This window comes from Pogoniulus pusillus, chromosome 29 (assembly GCF_015220805.1).
Source record: "Pogoniulus pusillus isolate bPogPus1 chromosome 29, bPogPus1.pri, whole genome shotgun sequence".
Taxonomy (NCBI): domain Eukaryota; kingdom Metazoa; phylum Chordata; class Aves; order Piciformes; family Lybiidae; genus Pogoniulus; species Pogoniulus pusillus.
In genome coordinates this window covers 15,957,369-15,976,380 of record NC_087292.1, presented here as the reverse complement: position 1 = coordinate 15,976,380, position 19,012 = coordinate 15,957,369, and the positions used below count along the sequence as shown (strand labels likewise).

The window sequence follows — 19,012 nt, the reverse complement described above, 5'->3', positions numbered from 1 at the left end:
GAGGGGATTCATTAGCTGAAATGGCTTCACTGCATGGGAGCTGCTGACAGCCTTCTGGGTGCAGTGCTTCAGGCTTTGGAGGGGGTCTCTGGTGGCTTTGGGTGCAGGAAGCAGCCCAAAATAGAAGCATTCTGTAGCAGAGATATCTGAGTCCTCCCTGCCACTTCTTTCCCCTTGATATCTTACCATGACAGGGGTTGGAAGGGGCCTCTGGAGATCCTAGACTGGATTAGGAAGAAATTCTTTCCAGTAAGGATGGAGAGACACTGGCAGAGGTTGCTCATGGAGGTTGTGGATCACAGAATGTGATCAAAGATCCCTCTCTGCCTGGCTGCTCTCAGCCACTCTGGCCCCAGCCTGTAGTGCTGCTTGGGCTTGTTGTGGTCAAAGTGCAGAACCCTGCACTTAGCCTTGTTCAGTCTCATCCCCTTGGCCTCTGCCTACCCATGCAGCCTGGCCAGGTCCCTCTGCAGGGCTCTGCTACCCTCCAACAGCTCCACAGCTGCTCCTAGCTTGGTGTCATCTGCAAAGTTACTGATGCTGGACTCAATCCTCTGGTCCAGCTCATCAATAAAGAGATTGAATAGGACTGTGCCCAGGATTGTTGGCTGTGTCAGGTCCAAGAGCTGCTCCAGATCTCCAGGGAGGATGTAAGGGATTAGAGGCTGCTGGCTGGAGTGGATCATCTTAGAGAGCTTTCTCCACCAAACCAACTCTCTGCTTCCTTTCTGTGGTTAGAAACCAACTCTTATTTGTTTGGAAGAGTACAAGACAAGGACAGAAAACACAGAGCAAGCAGTGAGCTGGCAGCATGGCCACAAATCCTTCTGTTCCTCTTGGCAGAGCAGGTAACTCTGGGAGCAAATTGGGCAGTTGGTGTTGCTGCCAGCTGCACAGTGCTTCTGCATGGCCAAGGTGGCAGAGCTCATTTCCAGCCCTGCTGGGATGGAGAGAGCTGCAAATTACAAAGGGTGGAAAATGTCACAATAGAGAGCTGCAGGCAGTGGGGGGGAAGGGGGAGGGGGAATAAATCAAACTTGGTTTCGTTCTTTGGATGATTTCCTGTGGTATGATAGATCTAGTTCAGAGCTAAAAAAGGTCCTAACCTTCTTACTTGTGCTTCACAAGTGGCACTAAGGACCTGGGCAGTCTCATTGCCTTATTGACAGAAGGGGAGGGGAATGGAGCAAAGCTGGAGGTGGGGAGAGTGAGGCTGGAGGTGAGGAGGAAGTTGTTGAGCAGGAGAGTGGTGAGAGGCTGGAATGGGTTGCCCAGGGAGGGGGTTGAGGCCCCATAGCTGGAGGTGTTTGAGGCCAGGCTGGCTGAGGCTGTGTGCAGCCTGCTCTAGGGTAGGGTGTCCCTGGGCATGGCGGGGGGGGGGGGGAGGTTGGAACTGGCTGCTCCTTGTGCTCCCTCTAGAGAGAAAAGAAAAGACAAAGGGAGGTGGTTAAAATTCACTTCAGGAAGCTCAAGAAAGCTGGGGAGGGACTTTTTAAGTTGTCAGGTAGGGATAGGAATGGGGGGAGTGGAACCAAGCTGGAAATGGGGAGATTCAGAGTGGATGTTGGGAAGAAGTTGTTCAGCAGGAGGGTGGTGAGAGCCTGGCAGGGGTTGCCCAGGGAAGTGGTGGAAGCCTCATCCCTGGAGGTGTTTGAGGCCAGGCTGGCTGAGGCTGTGTGCAGCCTGCTCTAGGGTAGAGTGTCCCTGGGCATGGCAGGGGGGTTGGGACTGGCTGCTCCTTGTGCTCCCTTCCAACCCTGACTGATTCCATGTGCTGAAATCCACCCTTAAGCAGTAGGAAGGCAGATATGGGTGGGATTTAAGCATGAGCTTGAGTAAGGCCATTGGAGCTTGGACAAAGCAGCCAAGCTGAGAAGCAGCTGCTGGTGGAAGGAATACACCAGCAAGATGCAGAGGAGGACAAGGGACATCTTGGCACCACAGTGCAAGCAGAACCCCAGATTTTGGCTGTGCCTCAGGGCTTTGCTTTCAAGCCAACCCAACACTAGTTGCCTCCTGTGCAAGAAGCCATCAGCCCCACTTGAAACCCAAAATGTTCCTCATCACCCAGGGCTTGGGGTCTGAACTGGAGCCAAGGGGCTGCAGTGCAATGTAGGACCTCGTTATGTCTGACAAAAGCAAAGCAAGTAAAGGTTGGTTCACATCTGTGCCACTTGCTTGGGGCTTCTGCTTGATCACCTCCTCCTTGCTCTGTGGCAGAGACAGAATATTTATGGCTAGGAATCAGGTCAAAGCCCAGGGATGAATAAATGTTTGCTGCTCTGCACAGGAGGCAAAGGAAAACTTTAGATTGCTAAACACGAAGCAAAACTCACTTGAACTCCTACCATGGTCAGATAAAACCTCCTGCAGTCAGGAGTGAGCTTCCCCCAGGCATGTGCTGCTTCTGGGCAGCAGGAGGGGTGGGACTGGACCTCTGGGTCTTGTGATGCTCTGACATCCATTAGGTTTGCTTTTAAACTGATGTTGTTAAAGAGCACTTTTAGAAGAGCTCAGGTACTCTGCACTTGGCTGGGTTTTAAGTGCCCAACTTCAGACCTCAGGGAGCTGCACCTGAAGTGCTGCTTTGGGAAGTTCTTTAGCATGAGAGTGGTGAGAGCCTGGAATGGGTTGAGGTGGTTGAGGCCCCATGGCTGGAGGTGTTTGAGGCCAGGCTGGCTGAGACTGTGTGCAGCCTGCTCTAGGGTAGGGTGTCCCTGGGCATGGCAGGGGGGTTGGAACTGGCTGCTCCTTGTGGTCCCTTCCAACCCTGCCTGATTCTATGATTCTGTAAGGACAGACTGAGAGAGTTAAGAGTCATTCATCCTGGAGAAGAGAAGGATCCAAGGAGACCTTCTGGTGGCCTCTCAGTGGGTCTGTAAGAAAGATGAGAACAGACTTCACCAGGGCCTGTTGTGACAGGACAAGGGGGGAGGGTTTCAGATAAGAGGAGATTCAGAATGGAGAGAAGGGAGAAATGTTTCCAGCACCACCAGTCCAAGCATCAATCCAGCACCACCAGTCCCAGCATCAATCCAGCACCACCAGTCCGAGCATCAATCCAGCACCACCAGTCCGAGCATCAATCCAGCACCACCAGTCCCAGCATCAATCCAGCACCACCAGTCCCAGCATCAATCCAGCACCACCAGTCCCAGCATCAATCCAGCACCACCAGTCCCAGCATCAATCCAGCACCACCAGTCCCAGCATCAGTCCAGCACCACCAGTCCCAGCATCAGTCCAGCACCACCAGTCCCAGCATCAATCCAGCACCACCAGTCCCAGCATCAGTCCAGCACCACCAGTCCCAGCATCAGTCCAGCACCACCAGTCCGAGCATCAATGCAGCACCACCAGTCCGAGCATCAATGCAGCACCACCAGTCCCAGCATCAGTCCAGCACCACCAGTCCCAGCATCAATCCAGCACCACCAGTCCCAGCATCAATCCAGCACCACCAGTCCCAGCATCAGTCCAGCACCACCAGTCCCAGCATCAATCCAGCACCACCAGTCCGAGCATCAATCCAGCACCACCAGTCCCAGCATCAGTCCAGCACCACCAGTCCGAGCATCAATCCAGCACCACCAGTCCGAGCATCAATCCAGCACCACCAGTCCCAGCATCAATCCAGCACCACCAGTCCCAGCATCAGTCCAGCACCACCAGTCCCAGCATCAGTCCAGCACCACCAGTCCGAGCATCAATCCAGCACCACCAGTCCGAGCATCAATCCAGCACCACCAGTCCCAGCATCAGTCCAGCACCACCAGTCCGAACATCAGTCCAGCACCACCAGTCCCAGCATCAATCCAGCACCACCAGTCCCAGCATCAATCCAGCACCACCAATGCAAGCATCACTGCAACACCACCAGTCCAAGGATCAATCCAGCACCACCAGTCCGAGCATCAATCCAGCACCACCAGTCCCAGCATCAGTCCAGCACCACCAGTCTGAGCATCAATCCAGCACCACCAGTCCAAGCATCAATCCAGCACCACCAGTCTGAGCATCAATCCAGCACCACCAATGCAAGCATCACTGCAACACCACCAGTCCAAGGATCAATCCAACACCACCAGTCCAAGGATCAATCCAACACCACCAGTCCGAGCATCAATCCAGCATCACCATGGCCATTAAATCTTGTCCCAAAGTGCCATGGCCACAGGTTTCTTGCACAGCTCCAGGGATGAGGACTCCACCACCTCCCTGGGCAGCCTGTGCCAATCCCTGGCCACTCCTGCAGCAAAGAATTTTATTCTAACTTCCAACTTTAACCTTCCCTGACACCATTTCAGGCCCTTTCCTCTTCTCCTGGCACTTGATACTGGGGAAAAAGACACAACTTCCACCTGGCTCCAACCTTTCTTCAGGGACTTGTAGAGAGTGAGGTCACCCCTCTGCCTCTGCTCCTTAAGTGGCTGAAGGGAGCTATAGATGTGAAGGATTCTGTAAGGGTTTCCTACTCTCTGGTGTAAGAAAAGGGCTTGGAAAATTGCTTTGCTTTTGCTTTGCTTTTGCTTTGCATCCTTCCCTTTCTCCCTTCCCTTTCTCCCTTCCCTTTCTCCCTTCCCTTTCTCCCTTCCCTTTCTCCCTTCCCTTTCTCCCTTCCCTTTCTCCCTTCCCTTTCTCCCTTCCCTTTCTCCCTTCCCTTTCTCCCTTCCCTTTCTCCCTTCCCTTTCTCCCTTCCCTTTCTCCCTTCCCTCCAACCCCTCTTTCCCTTCCTGTTATTTAATCTCTCCTTTTCTCAGTGGAGAACTTCAGTGCTGGAAGGAAATGAAATCTCTGCTGTGTTGCTCTTGCTCTCTGCTTAGATAAATAACCTTGTGGTGGATGCATGGCACTGCTGGCTGGGTTTTACCTCCCAGACATGAGGCTCTAGGGGGGTGAGGCTTGAGCAGGAGAGAAGTGCTCGAGGTGGTGCAGAAAAATCTTTAAGTCATAGATTCACAGAATGCATCAGATTGGAAGAGACTTTTGAAGGTGGAGAGGGACCTGGTGGATAAGAAGTTGTCCATGGCACAGCAATGTGCCCTGGTGGCCAAGAGGGCCAATGGGATCCTGGGGTGCATTAAGAAGAGTGTGGCCAGCAGGTCGAGAGAAGTTCTCCTCTGCCTCTACTTTGCCCTGATGAGATCTCATCTTCAGTACAGCCTTCAGTTTGGGCTGCCCAATGAAGAGAGACAGGAATCTGCTCCCTCAGGCAGGGAGGTGAGAGAGGAGTCCTTTGCTCAAGGAGATGCTGCAGCATGGAGCAGGTTAGGCTCTGCTCTTCCATCTGCAGAAACAAAAGCACAGTCACTGCAGGAGGCACTGGGGGATGACTTCTGCTGGATCTCCTTTGCAGCCAGTAATTAAAACACCATCAAGGTTTTTCATCATGATAGCTAACGATTTGCTAACACAAAAGGTGTTTGGACCAAAACAAACCTCAAGCCTCTTCTGGATCTAGTTGCTGGACAGGAATTTTGTGGTTGCCTAGGAACCAGCCATCAGAGCCTGATTGCATCCAGCATGGGCTGACAAAGGGCATTTTCATCAGGCTCATCATTGTTTTTTGGACTACAGCAGCTTCCAAAGGGGGAAAAGTCTGCTTGGAATTGCCTGGAAGCTAAAATGTGGGCAGAAAAGCTAAAAGATGGGCAGAAAAGGTAAAATGTGGGCAGAAAAGATGAAATAGAATCATAGAATCAGCCAGGTTGGAAGAGAGCTCCAAGCTCAGCCAGCACAACCTAGCACCCAGCCCTGCCCAACCAACCAGACCATGGCACTAAGTGCCCCAGCCAGGCTTGGCTGCAACACCTTCAGCCACAGCCACTCCACCACCTCCCTGGGCAGCCCATTCCAATGCCAATCACTCTCTCTGACAACAACTTCCTAACAACATCCAGCCTGAACCTGCCCTGGCACAGCTTGAGGCTGTGTCCCCTTGTTCTGTTGCTGGCTGCCTGGCAGCAGAGCCCAGCCCCACCTGGCTACAGCCTCCCTGCAGGCAGCTGCAGGCAGCAATGAGCTCTGCCCTGAGCCTCCTCTGCTGCAGGCTGCACACCCCCAGCTCCCTCAGCCTCTCCTCACAGGGCTGTGCTCCAGGCCCCTCCCCAGCCTTGCTGCCCTTCTCCAAACACCTTCCAGCACCTCAACAGCTCTCTGCAATGGAGGAGCCCAGAACTGGACACAGCACTCCAGGTGTGTCCTGAGCAGTGCTGAGCACAGGAGCAGAAGAACCTCCCTTGTGCACCATCACTGCAAGCTCCCAGCACGAAGCTGATGCCCCAGCATGCTGGTTCTCTGCTCAGTTACTGGATGTGTGTTGGCAGAGGCAGGACCTTGAGCTTTCTCCACCTATCTACAGCACACCCATCTGCCCAGGATTTCTTTGTGGCATTGGGGAAGGCAAACTGCTGTGCTTTGCCTTCCTGATGGCAGATCAAAGCTTTTTTTTTTGTTCCCTTTTCCCTCTTCTCTAATCAGCAAGGTCATAAAAGATAGCTGTGTTGTCAGGGGGTCCACTTAGAAATCAGTGTCCTTCCAGCTTGAGTGGGAGAGCTTCAGAAGAGCTGGCAGAGAAGATTGAGGTCTGCAGATGTTGAGTTTTTAATCAGGGGCAGAAAAGCTGGGGAGGTGTTGGCTTGTGTTGTAAAAGAGGTTGTTGTGGTGTCCCAGGGAACCTCAGCTTGGTGATCCTGGATAAGGTTAGGAAGATGAGAGCCTGGAGATGAGGAAGAAATTATTGACAGTGAGGGTGGGGAGACACTGCCACAGGTTGCCCAGGGAGGTTGTGAATGCTTTCTGCCTGGTTCAAGGTCAGGTTGGATGAGACTTTGAGCAAGCTGGGCTGGTGGGAGATGTCCCTGCCCTTTGCAGGGGCTGGAATTGGATGATCTTTAAAGTCCTTTCCAACCCAACCCCTTCCACAACCCTATAAAACAAAGCCTCTGCTGAGTGATGCCAGTGGGTGTTTGGCACTGAGGTGCTGGTGGGATGAAGATGTGGTGTTACTGAGGGGTTGGTGGGATGAAGATGTGGTGTTACTGAGGTGCTGGTGGGATGAAGATGTGGTGTTACAGGATCTGTAGCCCCTTTTTTTGGCCACAGCTGAGCTGAATCACATTTTGAGTGGTCCACAGTGGCCACTTCCCTCTGCCCTCTTGCCCATTTGGCTTGAAGCTGCACACTAAGCCATCTGCTGCTGGATGTGTTAAGGTCTGCTTTGCCAAGGTGGCATTTTAGGATCTTTCCAAAGTGAGAAACTGCTCTTGGGATAGGAACAGTTGGGTCAAAGAATCCCCAGGGCTCACAGATCTATGACAAAATGAGGGTGGAAGTGAAAGGGAATTAGAATCATAGAATCAGCCAGGCTGCATGGGTGGGCAGAGGCCAATGAGGATGAGATTGAACAAGGCCAAGTGCAGGGTTCTACACTTTGGCCACAACAACCCCAAGCAGCACTACAGGCTGGGGACAGAGTGGCTGAGAGCAGCCAGGCAGAGAGGGAGCTGGGGGTGCTGGCAGAGAGGAGCTGCAGAGTAGGCAGCAGTGCCCAGGTGGGCAGCAGAGCCAATGGCATCCTGGGCTGGCTCAGGAGCAGTGTGGGCAGCAGGACAAGGGAGGTTCTTGTGCCCCTGTGCTCAGCACTGCTCAGGACACACCTGGAGTGCTGTGTCCAGGTCTGGGCTCCTCAGTTCAAGAGAGATGTTGAGGTGCTGGAAGGTGTTTGGAGAAGGGCAGCAAGGCTGGGGAGGGGCCTGGAGCACAGCCCTGTGAGGAGAGGCTGAGGGAGCTGGGGGGGTGCAGCCTGCAGCAGAGGAGGCTGAGGGCAGAGCTCATTGCTGCCTGCAGCTGCCTGCAGGGAGGCTGTAGCCAGGTGGGGTTGGGCTCTGCTGCCAGGCACTCAGCAACAGAAGAAGGGGACACAGCCTCGAGTTGTGCCAGGGCAGGTCTAGGCTGGATGTTGTTAGGAAGTTGTTGTCAGAGAGAGTGATTGGCATTGGAATGGGCTGCCCAGGGAGGTGGTGGAGTGGCCGTGGCTGGAGGTGTTGAAGCCAAGCCTGGCTGGGGCACTTAGTGCCATGGTCTGGCTGGTTGGGCAGGGCTGGGTGCTAGGTTGGGCTGGCTGAGCTTGGAGCTCTCTTCCAACCTGGCTGATTCTATTCTGTACCCCAAACCAGGACCACAGCTCTAATTTCTTCTTGTTTCTACTCCATTTCTGACATTCACTTGAAAGGACACAGCACTGCTGTGAAGGATGCACCAGGAGAGCACAGGCAGAGCAGCTTGGAGTTGCTAGGTGACTGCTGCCCTCAGGACATGATCCCCCAATCCCACATGCTCCCAGGATGAGTAATGCAGCTCGTTTGCATCCATTGGCTATAAAACCTGTCACTTAGGTCTTGCTCCTTGAGTCATTTCCACTGGGAGCAATGGGTTATGTGGGTGGTCAGGCTCCTGTCACCCTGGAGATGCTCAGCCCTCAGAGCAAACCCCTCCAGCTGGACTGGGTTTGGCTTCAGGAAGCATCTCAGTCACCTGCTGCTCCATGGTTCTACGTTGAAGAGCTGCTTTTGGCACACAAGCACAGCAACAGAAGGCTGAGCTTGTTTTGCCAACCCTTTTTGGCTGAGCACCAGAGGCCTGCTCTGGATTGTTTTGGGCTTCATTCTGCTCTTCTGAGACCCCACCTGGAGTCCTGTGTACAGTTCTGGAGCCCCCAGCACAAGAAGGATATGGAACTGTTGGAGCCAGTGCAGAGGAGGCCACAGAGATGCTGAGAGGGCTGCAGCAGCTCTGCTATGAGCACAGGCTGAGAGAGTTGGGGCTGTGCAGCCTGGAGAAGAGAAGGCTTGGAGGAGACCTTGGAGTGCCCTTCCAGGATCTGAAGGGGGCTACAGGAAGGCTGGGGAGGGACTATTGACAAGGGCTTGGAATGACAGGAGGAGGAGGAATGGGTTTGAAGTGGCAGAGGGGAGATGGAAACTGGATGTTAGGAAGAAGTTGTTTGCAGTGAGGGTGGTGAGACACTGGCACAGGTTGCCCAGGGAGGTTGTGGAGCACAGAAGCACCCAATGTGATCAAAGATCACATTGGGTGCTTCTGTGCTCCACAACCTCCCTGAAGGAGGTGTTCAAGACCAGGTTGGATGAGACCTTGAGCAATCTGTTCCAATGAGAGGTGTCCCTGCTCATGGCAGGGGGTTGGAAGTAGCTGAGCTTTAAGGTCCCCCACCAGTGCTGAGTACGGGAGGACAATCCCTGCCTTGGTCCTGCCAACTCTGCAAACCATTTGTGTGCCTTTTGCTTAGAGTATTTTGGGATCATTTTGACTTTGTTGCCTGCAGGCCAAGCTGGTGGGCAGGGGAGGGATGGTGAACAGCTGGGGAGGAGGAGGAGGAGGAGAAGGAGGAGGAGCAGGATTTGACACCTTGCCCTTGATGACAGGATGAGAGGCAATGGCTTTGAGCTGGAAGAAGGCAGATTGAGACGAGATGAGGAAGGAATTCTTTGCAGTGAGGGTGGAGAGACACTGGCACAGGCTGTCCAGGGAGGTTTTGGATGCCCCCTCCCTGGAGATGTTCAAAGCCAGGTGGAATGAGGCTTTGGAGCAACCTGGGCTGGTGGGAGGTGGCAGGAGGATGGAACTGGATGATTTTTAAGGTCTCTTCCAACCCAAACCGTTCTGTGATTGTCCTGCATCAGGGCTTGGGGGTTTCTTTCCTCAGCCATCAGGAGACTTTTGGAAGCTCTTGGTGTGATCTGTGCCAAGGGCACAGCCTCATACACACAGCTAATAAGCTCCAGGGCAGCTCATCTGCCCTTGATTTGAGGCTTTTCTCCATCTGCCTTTGATTTGAGGCTTTTCTCCAAGCAGGGAAGGTAAATTGTAGGCAAAAAAGAACAGCAACAATTTCCTGTCAAGGATCTAATGATGCTTCATCTTCCTGCAAACCTTGGTGGATAAACAGGGTGGGAGCAGGGCAGGGGATTTTTGGTAAGGAAGCTCTAAAAGTGTGCAGGGAGCATAATGAAGCCAAATTGATCTGCTGCTGTTTTGTCTCAAGGAGCACAGGCTGCATGAGGAGGCAAAAAGAAGGTAGGCAAGGAGAGTACAGCTGTGCTCTGCAAGTGGGTCAGAGCAAGGGACAGCAGCTGGCCTCAGCCACGGGAGCAAAGGGACAGTGAGGAGCTGTGTTTTATCCAGCTGCAGCTTTGCATCTAAAGGGTGAAATCCTGCAACCCCCTCCCCAGCTAAATATCAGCCCAAGAGCATCATCTGTGGGTGCATTAAGAGTGTGGCCAGCAGGTTGAGGGAGGTTGGCCCAGCAATGTTTCCTGGTGGCCAAGAGGGCAACTGGGATCCTGAGGTGCATTAAGAGTGTGGCACAACAGTTCAAGGGATGTTGGCCCAGCAATGTGCCCTGGTGGCCAAGAGGGCAACTGGGATCCTGAGGTGCATTAAGAAGAGTGTGGCCCAGCAATGTGCCCTGGTGGCCAGGAGGGCAACTGGGATCCTGAGGTGCATTAAGAGTGGGGCACAGCAGATCAAGGGATGTTGGCCCAGCAATGTGCCCTGGTGGCCAGGAGGGCCAATGGGATCCTGAGGTGCATTAAGAGTGGGGCACAGCAGATCAAGGGATGTTGGCCCAGCAATGTGCCCTGGTGGCCAAGAGGGCAACTGGGATCCTGAGGTGCATTAAGAGTGGGGCACAACAGTTCAAGGGAGGTTGGCACAGCAATGTGCCCTGGTGGCCAGGAGGGCCAATGGGATCCTGAGGTGCATTAAGAAGAGTGTGGCACAGCAATGTGCCCTGGTGGCCAAGAGGGCAACTGGGATCCTGAGGTGCATTAAGAGTGTGGCACAACAGTTCAAGGGAGGTTGGCACAGCAATGTGCCCTGGTGGCCAGGAGGGCCAATGGGATTCTGAGATGCACTAAGAGTGTGGCACAACAGTTCAAGGGAGGTTGGCACAGCAATGTGCCCTGGTGGCCAGGAGGGCCAATGGGATCCTGAGGTGCATTAAGAATGTGGCACAACAGTTCAAGGGAGGTTGGCACAGCAATGTGCCCTGGTGGCCAGGAGGGCCAATGGGATCCTGAGGTGCATTAAGAGTGTGGCCCAGCAATGTGCCCTGGTGGCCAAGAGGGCAACTGGGATCCTGAGGTGCATTAAGAGTGTGGCACAACAGTTCAAGGGAGGTTGGCACAGCAATGTGCCCTGGTGGCCAAGAGGGCAACTGGGATCCTGAGGTGCATAAAGAGTGTGGCACAGCAATGTGCCCTGGTGGCCAAGAGGGCCAATGGGATCCTGAGGTGCATTAAGAGTGGGGCACAGCAGATCAAGGGATGTTGGCCCAGCAATGTGCCCTGGTGGCCAAGAGGGCAACTGGGATCCTGAGGTGCATTAAGAGTGTGGCACAGCAATGTGCCCTGGTGGCCAAGAGGGCAACTGGGATCCTGAGGTGCATTAAGAGTGTGGCACAGCAATGTGCCCTGGTGCCAAGAGGGCAACTGGGATCCTGAGGTGCATTAAGAGTGTGGCACAGCAATGTGCCCTGGTGGCCAGGAGGGCCAATGGGATTCTGAGGTGCATTAAGAGTGGGGCACAACAGTTCAAGGGAGGTTGGCCCAGCAATGTGCCCTGGTGGCCAAGAGGGCAACTGGGATCCTGAGGTGCATTAAGAAGAGTGTGGCCCAGCAATGTGTCCTGGTGGCCAAGAGGGCAACTGGGATCCTGAGGTGAATTAAGCAGAGTGTGGCCAGCAGGTTGAGGGAGGTTCTCCTCTGCCTCTACTCTGCCCTGGGGAGACCTCATCTTGAGTACTGCCTTCAGTTTTGGGGTCCTCAGTTGCAGAGGGACAGGGATCTGCTGGAGAGAGACCAAGGCAGGGCTGTGAGGATGATGAGGGGACTGGAACTGCCTGGAGAGGAGAGGCTGAGGGACCTGGGGCTGCTCAGTCTGCAGAAGAGAAGACTGAGAGGGGATTGAATCAATGTTTCTCAGTATCTGAGGGCTGGGGGTCAGGAGGGGGGGACAGGCTCTGCTCACTGCTGCCTGGGGCAGGACAAGCAGCAATGGATGGAAGCTGCAGCACAGGAGGTTGCAGCTCAGCACAAGGGGGAACTTCTTGCCTGGAAGGGTCCCAGAGCCCTGGCACAGGCTGCCCAGAGAGGTTGTGGAGTCTCCTTCTCTAGAGTCTTCCAAGACCTGTCTGGATGTGTTCCTGTGTGCCCTGAGCTAGATTGTGTGGTCCTGCTGTGGCAGAGGGGCTGGACTGGATGAGCTCTTTGGGTCCTTTTCAAGCCCTGACATCCTGTGAGGCTGTGAGCAGCCTGGAGACACATAAAGTGGCCTTGCTGGAAGAGTTTGGAGAGGAACCTGAGGCTGTGATTCAGAACTGAGCCAGATTCACTTCACACAGAAAAGACAAAAGCAGGAGTTAAGCAGGAGCTACAAGAGGCTGGAGAGAAGGGAGAAACGTTCAGGGTGTGGAGAGCCTGACCCAGGCTGCCCAGAGAGGTGGGAGCTGCCCTGTCCCTGGCACCACTGCAGCCCAGGTTGGTTGGGGCTCTGAGCAAGCTGCTCTGGTTGCAGCTGTCCCTGGGGACTGCCTGGGCTTGGACTGGATGAGCTTGAAAGGTCCAACCCAAACCAGTCTGGGATTCTCTGATTCTGGGATGGATGAGTGCAGAGGGGAGAAGCTGAGCATCCTGCTGGCTGTGTTTATGGCCCTGCTGGCAGGACTCCTGTTTCCAGCAGCATGACTTTATGGCTCCTGCAGCCACCATAACCAGTCCCAGCACTTCCCAGTTCAGCACTGGCTCTCTGGGGCCCATGGCTGCATCACACAGGCACAGACCTGCTCCCAGAGCAGGCAGCTGCCAGCTCAGCTCCTCAAGGGCTGGAAGCACAGAGCTCTCCTCCAGCTTTGGAGGGCTCCACGTGCCTCACAGCATTCCCTCCTTAGCTTTTGCTGGGGATTGTTGTTCAGAAGCAAAGAGCAAAACAAACCCCAACAACCTCCAGCTAATTAGGAAATGGTTTATCAACACTCTCCTTGAGGAGAGAGCCTGCACCTGGTGCTGCTGAGGCTCAAAGCAAGGACTTTGCTCCCCTTCCCCATTTTCTCCCTCTCCTTTCCCCCCTTCCCCATTTTCTTTCCCCCCTTCCCCATTTTCTTTCCCCCCTTCCCCATTTTCTTTCCCCCTTCCCCATTTTCTTTCCCCCTTCCCCATTTTCTTTCCCCCTTCCCCATTTTCTTTCCCCCTTCCCCATTTTCTTTCCCCCTTTCCCCATTTTCTTTTCCCCTTCCCCATTTTCTTTTCCCCTTCCCCATTTTCTTTTCCCCTTCCCCATTTTCTTTTCCCCTTCCCCATTTTCTTTTCCCCTTCCCCATTTTCTTTTCCCCTTCCCCATTTTCTTTTCCCCTTCCCCATTTTCTTTTCCCCTTCCCCATTTTCTTTTCCCCTTCCCCATTTTCTTTTCCCCTTCCCCATTTTCTTTTCCCCTTCCCCATTTTCTTTTCCCCTTCCCCATTTTCTTTTCCCCTTCCCCATTTTCTTTTCCCCTTCCCCATTTTCTTTTCCCCTTCCCCATTTTCTTTCCTCCCTCTTCCCCCTTTCCCACTTTCCCCTCTTTCTCCCCTGTCCCCCCCGTCCCCTCCCTCCCCCTCTCCCTTCCTCCCTCCCCCCTCTCCCTCCCTCTCTCCCCTTCCCCACCTCCCCTTGCCATTCCTAGAAACGAGGCTCCAGCCCTGCCAGCTGCTTGCCAGAGGTGACATTTTGCACAGCTGAGCCAAGCAGTGCCACGGGAGGATGCTGGAGAGGATTGGAATGGTTCCTCATGCTTTTGTCTCTCCTCCACCTGGGTCACCATGCCTCTTACCCAGGCTTTGGCTCTTGGTTCAGTTGGGGCTTTCCAGACACTGTGAGTGGCACCACTCCTGACTGGGAAAGATGCCAGGCAAGGTTGGCTGCAACTGCAGGGAAATTTGGGTGGAGTTGCTCTAGGACTGAGCTGTTCAGGGAGTGTGGAGGGCAGAAAGTTTGCTTTGAAGATGAAGCTCTTGTTCTGGTTGGGTCCAGGTGAAGCTTTCAGGGAGATGAGTGCACATCAACAAACCCCAGGGGAAGGAGAATAAAAGGGAACACAGGAAAAAAAAAGATCTTGACAAAAATAACACAGCAAGGAGAAGTTTTAGGCTGGAAATAAAAGTGTCCAACAGACCTTTCAGCTCCCAGAAGTTGCTGGTTTATGTGGAGGGCATCTGAGGACAGTGGTGAGCTCCTTTGGCAGGTAATGGATGGGATTTATGCAGGGGAAGCAATGAGGGTGAGGGGATTGAAACATCTCCAAGCTAGGAGCAGGTGTGGAGCTATTGGAGGGGAGGAGAGCCCTTCAGAGGGACCTGGCCAGGCTGGATGGGTGGGCAGAGGCCAAGGGGATGAGGTTGAACAAGGCCAAGTGCAGGGTTCTGCACTTTGGCCACAACAACCCCAAGCAGCACTACAGGCTGGGGCCAGAGTGGCTGAGAGCAGCCAGGCAGAGAGGGAGCTGGGGGTGCTGGGAGAGAGGAGCTGAAGATGAAGCAGCAGTGTGCCCAGGTGGGCAGCAGAGCCAATGGCATCCTGGGCTGGCTCAGGAGCAGTGTGGGCAGCAGGACAAGGGAGGTTCTTCTGCCCCTGTGCTCAGCACTGCTCAGGCCACCCCTGCAGTGCTGTGTCCAGTTCTGGGCTCCTCCATTGCAGAGAGATGTTGAGGTGCTGGAAGGTGTTTGGAGCAGGGCAGCAAGGCTGGGGAGGGGCCTGGAGCAGAGCCCTGTGAGGAGAGGCTGAGGGAGCTGGGGGGGTGCAGCCTGCAGCAGAGGAGGCTCAGGGCAGAGCTCATTGCTGCCTGCAGCTGCCTGCAGGGAGGCTGTAGCCAGGTGGGGTTGGGCTCTGCTGCCAGGCAGCCAGCACCAGAAGAAGGGGACACAGCCTCAAGCTGTGCCAGGGGAGGTTCAGGCTGGATGTTAGGAGGAAGCTGTTGGCAGAGAAGGTGGCACTGGAATGGGCTGCCCATGTCTTGCAGCCTCCAGATCCCAGCCAATGTTTCCAATTTACAGGAAAGACAACACAAAGGGCTGGGATCTTGTGGAGCCAACTGGCCAGTTTCTGCTGCCCACTTCCATACCTCTCCTACCAGTCTTTGTCCCCATGGTTTGTGGGACAGGGCTGAAGGTGTCAAATTCTTCCCCTGAAACACCAAAAGTTTAATGTTTCTCCTGCTGCTGCTGGGGTTTGGCAACACTTGGAAACATCACTGCCTGTCAGGAAGCTCTTTTGCATCCCCCATCCCCTGGGGCAGAGCCTGCCTATCAAGTGCCTCTTCTCCAGACTTGGATCTTGCTGCTCCTGACGTTCAGATTTAGTCTGAACAGAATTAGCACATCTCACACGCCCGAGCTGAAGGGAGAAGGCAAGGAAGGATCCAGGGAATGCAAGGAGCTATCCCTCCTGGGGCTGCACCAGCAGCCCAAAGCATAGAAGGCAAAAGCCATGGGATGATGTTTTGCACCTCGTAGGGAATGCCAGTGCCAGGAGGAGAATGCCAAGTGGGGCACTGGGATGGGTTCTGCCCCGGTTTCAGGAGGGACTGGTTGCAGGACATGGATGCCACCACATCAACCAGGCTGTGCCTGCCCTTGGGAGCAGCTGGTGGGTATCAGGGGATGTGGGAATGGTTAGGGTGAGGTGGAGGTGGACATCTGGATGGGGCAGGATCTGAGCAGCTGTGTGCTGTGGCTGGTTGGAGGTGGGAGGTGAGCAGGGGCTTGTGATCCCCCACAGTGGGAGGGTGCTGGGGAGGGCTGGCAAAGCATTTATGTCTCAAGGAATGCTGGCAACAGCAAGGGACTCTGCTGATGTGCAGTGATGACATCTCCATTCCTCCTCCTCCTCCTCTTTAGCTAATAAATATCATCACTCCCAGGCAGAGAGCTCAGCTGAAACGTTTAGATGCAGAATTAAGTCAGGCACTGAAAGAAAAACACAACCCAGAGAGCTACATCTGCAGCATTCCTCAACCTTCTGATGTTCAAGCTTCAAGGGAAGACCATCAGGATGGTTTGCAAGGGAGACTTGCAGAGCAGTGTGGCTCCCAGGATGGATGCCTTGGGCAAGCAGAAGCCATCTCCTCCTGCTTTGGACATCAAGATGGTTTGCAAGGGAGACTTGCAGAGCAGTGTGGCTCCCAGGATGGATGCCTTGGGCAAGCAGAAGCCATCTCCTCCTGCTTTGGACATCAAGATGGTTTGCAAGGGAGATTTGCAGAGCAGAGTGGCTCCCTGGATAGATGCTTTGGGCAAGCAAAAGCCATCTCCTCCTGCTTTGGACATCAAGATGGTTTGCAAAGGAGACTTGCAGAGCAGAGTGGCTCCCTTGATAGATGCCTTGGACAAGCAGAAACCATCTCCTCCTGCTTTGGACATCAAGATGGTTTGCAAAGGAGACTTGCAGAGCAGAGTGGCTCCCAGGATGGATGCCTTGGACAAGCAGAAACCATCTCCTCTCGCTTTGGACAGGGTCATTCAGACACACACACAGAGCTAGCAAGGTGCTGAGTGTGACTCTCCTCTCCCCACACAGCTGCTTCCCACACTGCAGCACCTGCAGCCCCTGCAGGGGGACAGGTGGGGCCTGCCACATGCCAGGGATGTCAAAGTGAGGGCAGGGAAAGTGCAGCTTTGGGGCTTTGCAAGCGAGAAGGTCAGCTCAAGGAAAGCTGAGCCCTCTCTAACCTTCCACTAGAGAAATGTCCCTGTCTCCTTCCAGGTGTCCTTGCTCCATCCTAGGTGTGAGGAAGCCGAAGTGGGATTGCAGAGCTGAGCAGACAGTGAGAACAGAGCCATATGCTGCACGTCAGCAGTTCTGTCCTACACTTCCCAAAGCCCCCTCCCAGCTCACACTTTTCCCCCCACCCCCTCCCTCCCTTCACTTGGGAGTTTTATGGAAGGGAGATAAAAGCCTAATGGAAGGTGGGATGAGCTCCTTGTTTTCGGCTCCAGCATCATCTGCTGGCTCCAATGGGATTTGCAAACCCGGCAAAGAGCTCCGGAGGTGCCAAGCAGCCTGATTTACATTTTAATGGGGTGGGTGGGAGCTGCTCTGCTTGAAGGCTTAAAGGAAGAACCGGAGGGCAAGGGGGGAGGTTTGTTAAAGCATTTCTGGTTTGCTCCTCTACTCGGAGATTCTCGAGGAGGAGATGATAAAAAGCAGCCTTGGGCAAAACAGAACAGCCACACTTGGGGCTGCGGCACCAAACTGCTTCTCTACCTCCTTTATGGTTGGTAGAAGCTTGGTTGCTCTGGGCAACCTGAGCTAGGTAAGGATGCCCCTGCTTAATGCAGAAGGGGTCGGACTAGATGACCTTTGGAGGTCCCTTCTGACCCAGAGCATTCGATGACTCTGTGATTCTGCTGTAAAAGCTTCACCCATCCCATGTGAGAGATCAGAGCCTGCAGGGCAGCACAAAACACAACCTCCAAAAGTAGAACTTGCCCCTGGAGCAAGAGTTAAAAATCCTTTTTCTCTGCTTTTCCCTACCCTCAGCTCTCCTCCAGACTTCCATGCCCCCACCCCCCCCCCATTGCTAGCACAAGAGGATGCTGCAGCTTGCAGTGACCTCAGGCAAGGCTAAGATTTCAGCTGAGCTTTAGCATTTGGGGGGACTTTGATCTCAAGAACAGAGGTGTTGAAAACTCCAGCAGAGTTGTTTTTCTGCCTCCTCACCTGGATTGACCTTCCAGGCCAGGTTAGACAAAGCCTTCAGCATCCTGCTCTAGTGGAAGGGGTCCCTGCCCACGGTGGAGCTTAGGAACAAGATGATCTTTAAGGTTCCTTCAGTCCAAACCATTCTAGGACCCAACGGGGACCTAACCCAACTGCACCAAACCTCAGTCATGGGGAAGACCTTTGCAGGACCATCTTTATGGAGCAGCCACTCATAGAATCATAGAATCAGGCAGGGTTGGAAGGGACCACAAGGAGCAGCCAGTCCCAACCCCCCTGCCATGCCCAGGGACACCCTACCCTAGAGCAGGCTGCACACAGCCTCAGCCAGCCTGGCCTCAAACACCTCCAGCCATGGGGCCTCAACCACCTCCCTGGGCAACCCATTCCAGCCTCTCACCACTCTCCTGCTCAACAACTTCCTCCTCACCTCCAGCCTCACTCTCCCCACCTCCACCTTTGCTCCATTCCCCCTACTCCTACCACTCTCTGACAGCCTCAAAAGTCCCTCCCCAGCTTTTTTTGTAGCCCACTTCAGGTGCTGGAAGGCCACAAGAAGGTCACCTGGGAGCCTCCTCTGCTGCAGCCTGCACAGCCCCAACTCTTTCAGGCTGTGCTCACAGCAGAGCTGCTGCAGCCTCTCAGCATCCTCCTGGCCCTGCTCTGGACACTCTCCAGCATCTCCACAGCCCTCTTGTCCCAGGGGCTCCAGAGCTGGATGCAGGACTCCAGGTGGGGTCTCAGCAGAGCAGAGCAGAGGGGGAGAATCCCCTCCCTGGCCCTGCTGGCCACACTTCTGCTGCTGCAGCCCAGGCTCTGCTTGGCTTTCTGGGCTGCAAGTGCACACTGCTGGCTCCTGCTGAGTTTCTCCTCCAGCAGCACCCCCAAGTCCCTCACCTCAGGGCTGCTCTCCAGCCAGTCCCTGCCCAGCCTGCATTTGTGCTTGGCATTGCCTCCACCCTGCTGCAGGACCTTGCACTTGGTCTTGATGTACCAATGTGCCACTGGTAGGTTGATGATTGAGACTTGATCATCTGGAAGGTTCTTTCCCAACCTTGCTGATTCTCTGTTTCTATGCAGTGAATGCCCAGGCAGCAGCACATGGAGGCTGAGGCAGGAGTTAGGGGACAGAGGCTGCCAGGGCAGTGAGGAGAAATTGTTCTCAGGATTGTCTCTGACCTGTGCAGCATTTTTATGGAGTTAGAACTAGAAAGCTTCAGTCACACATCAGGGAAGGGGGTGGG

The 19,012-nt window shown here is 54.4% G+C and overlaps 1 long non-coding RNA gene across 1 annotated transcript in view; it reads left to right on the top strand.

The window, feature by feature from the left end:
* Window positions 1-16,389, top strand: part of LOC135188540 (uncharacterized) — a 28,461-nt gene extending 12,072 nt beyond the window's left edge. The window contains exons 2-3 of the long non-coding RNA XR_010307737.1: window positions 15,563-15,695; window positions 15,947-16,389. This is a non-coding gene — a long non-coding RNA (uncharacterized LOC135188540). The remainder of the gene's footprint in view (window positions 1-15,562; window positions 15,696-15,946) is intronic.
* Window positions 16,390-19,012: the final 2,623 nt, after the last annotated feature.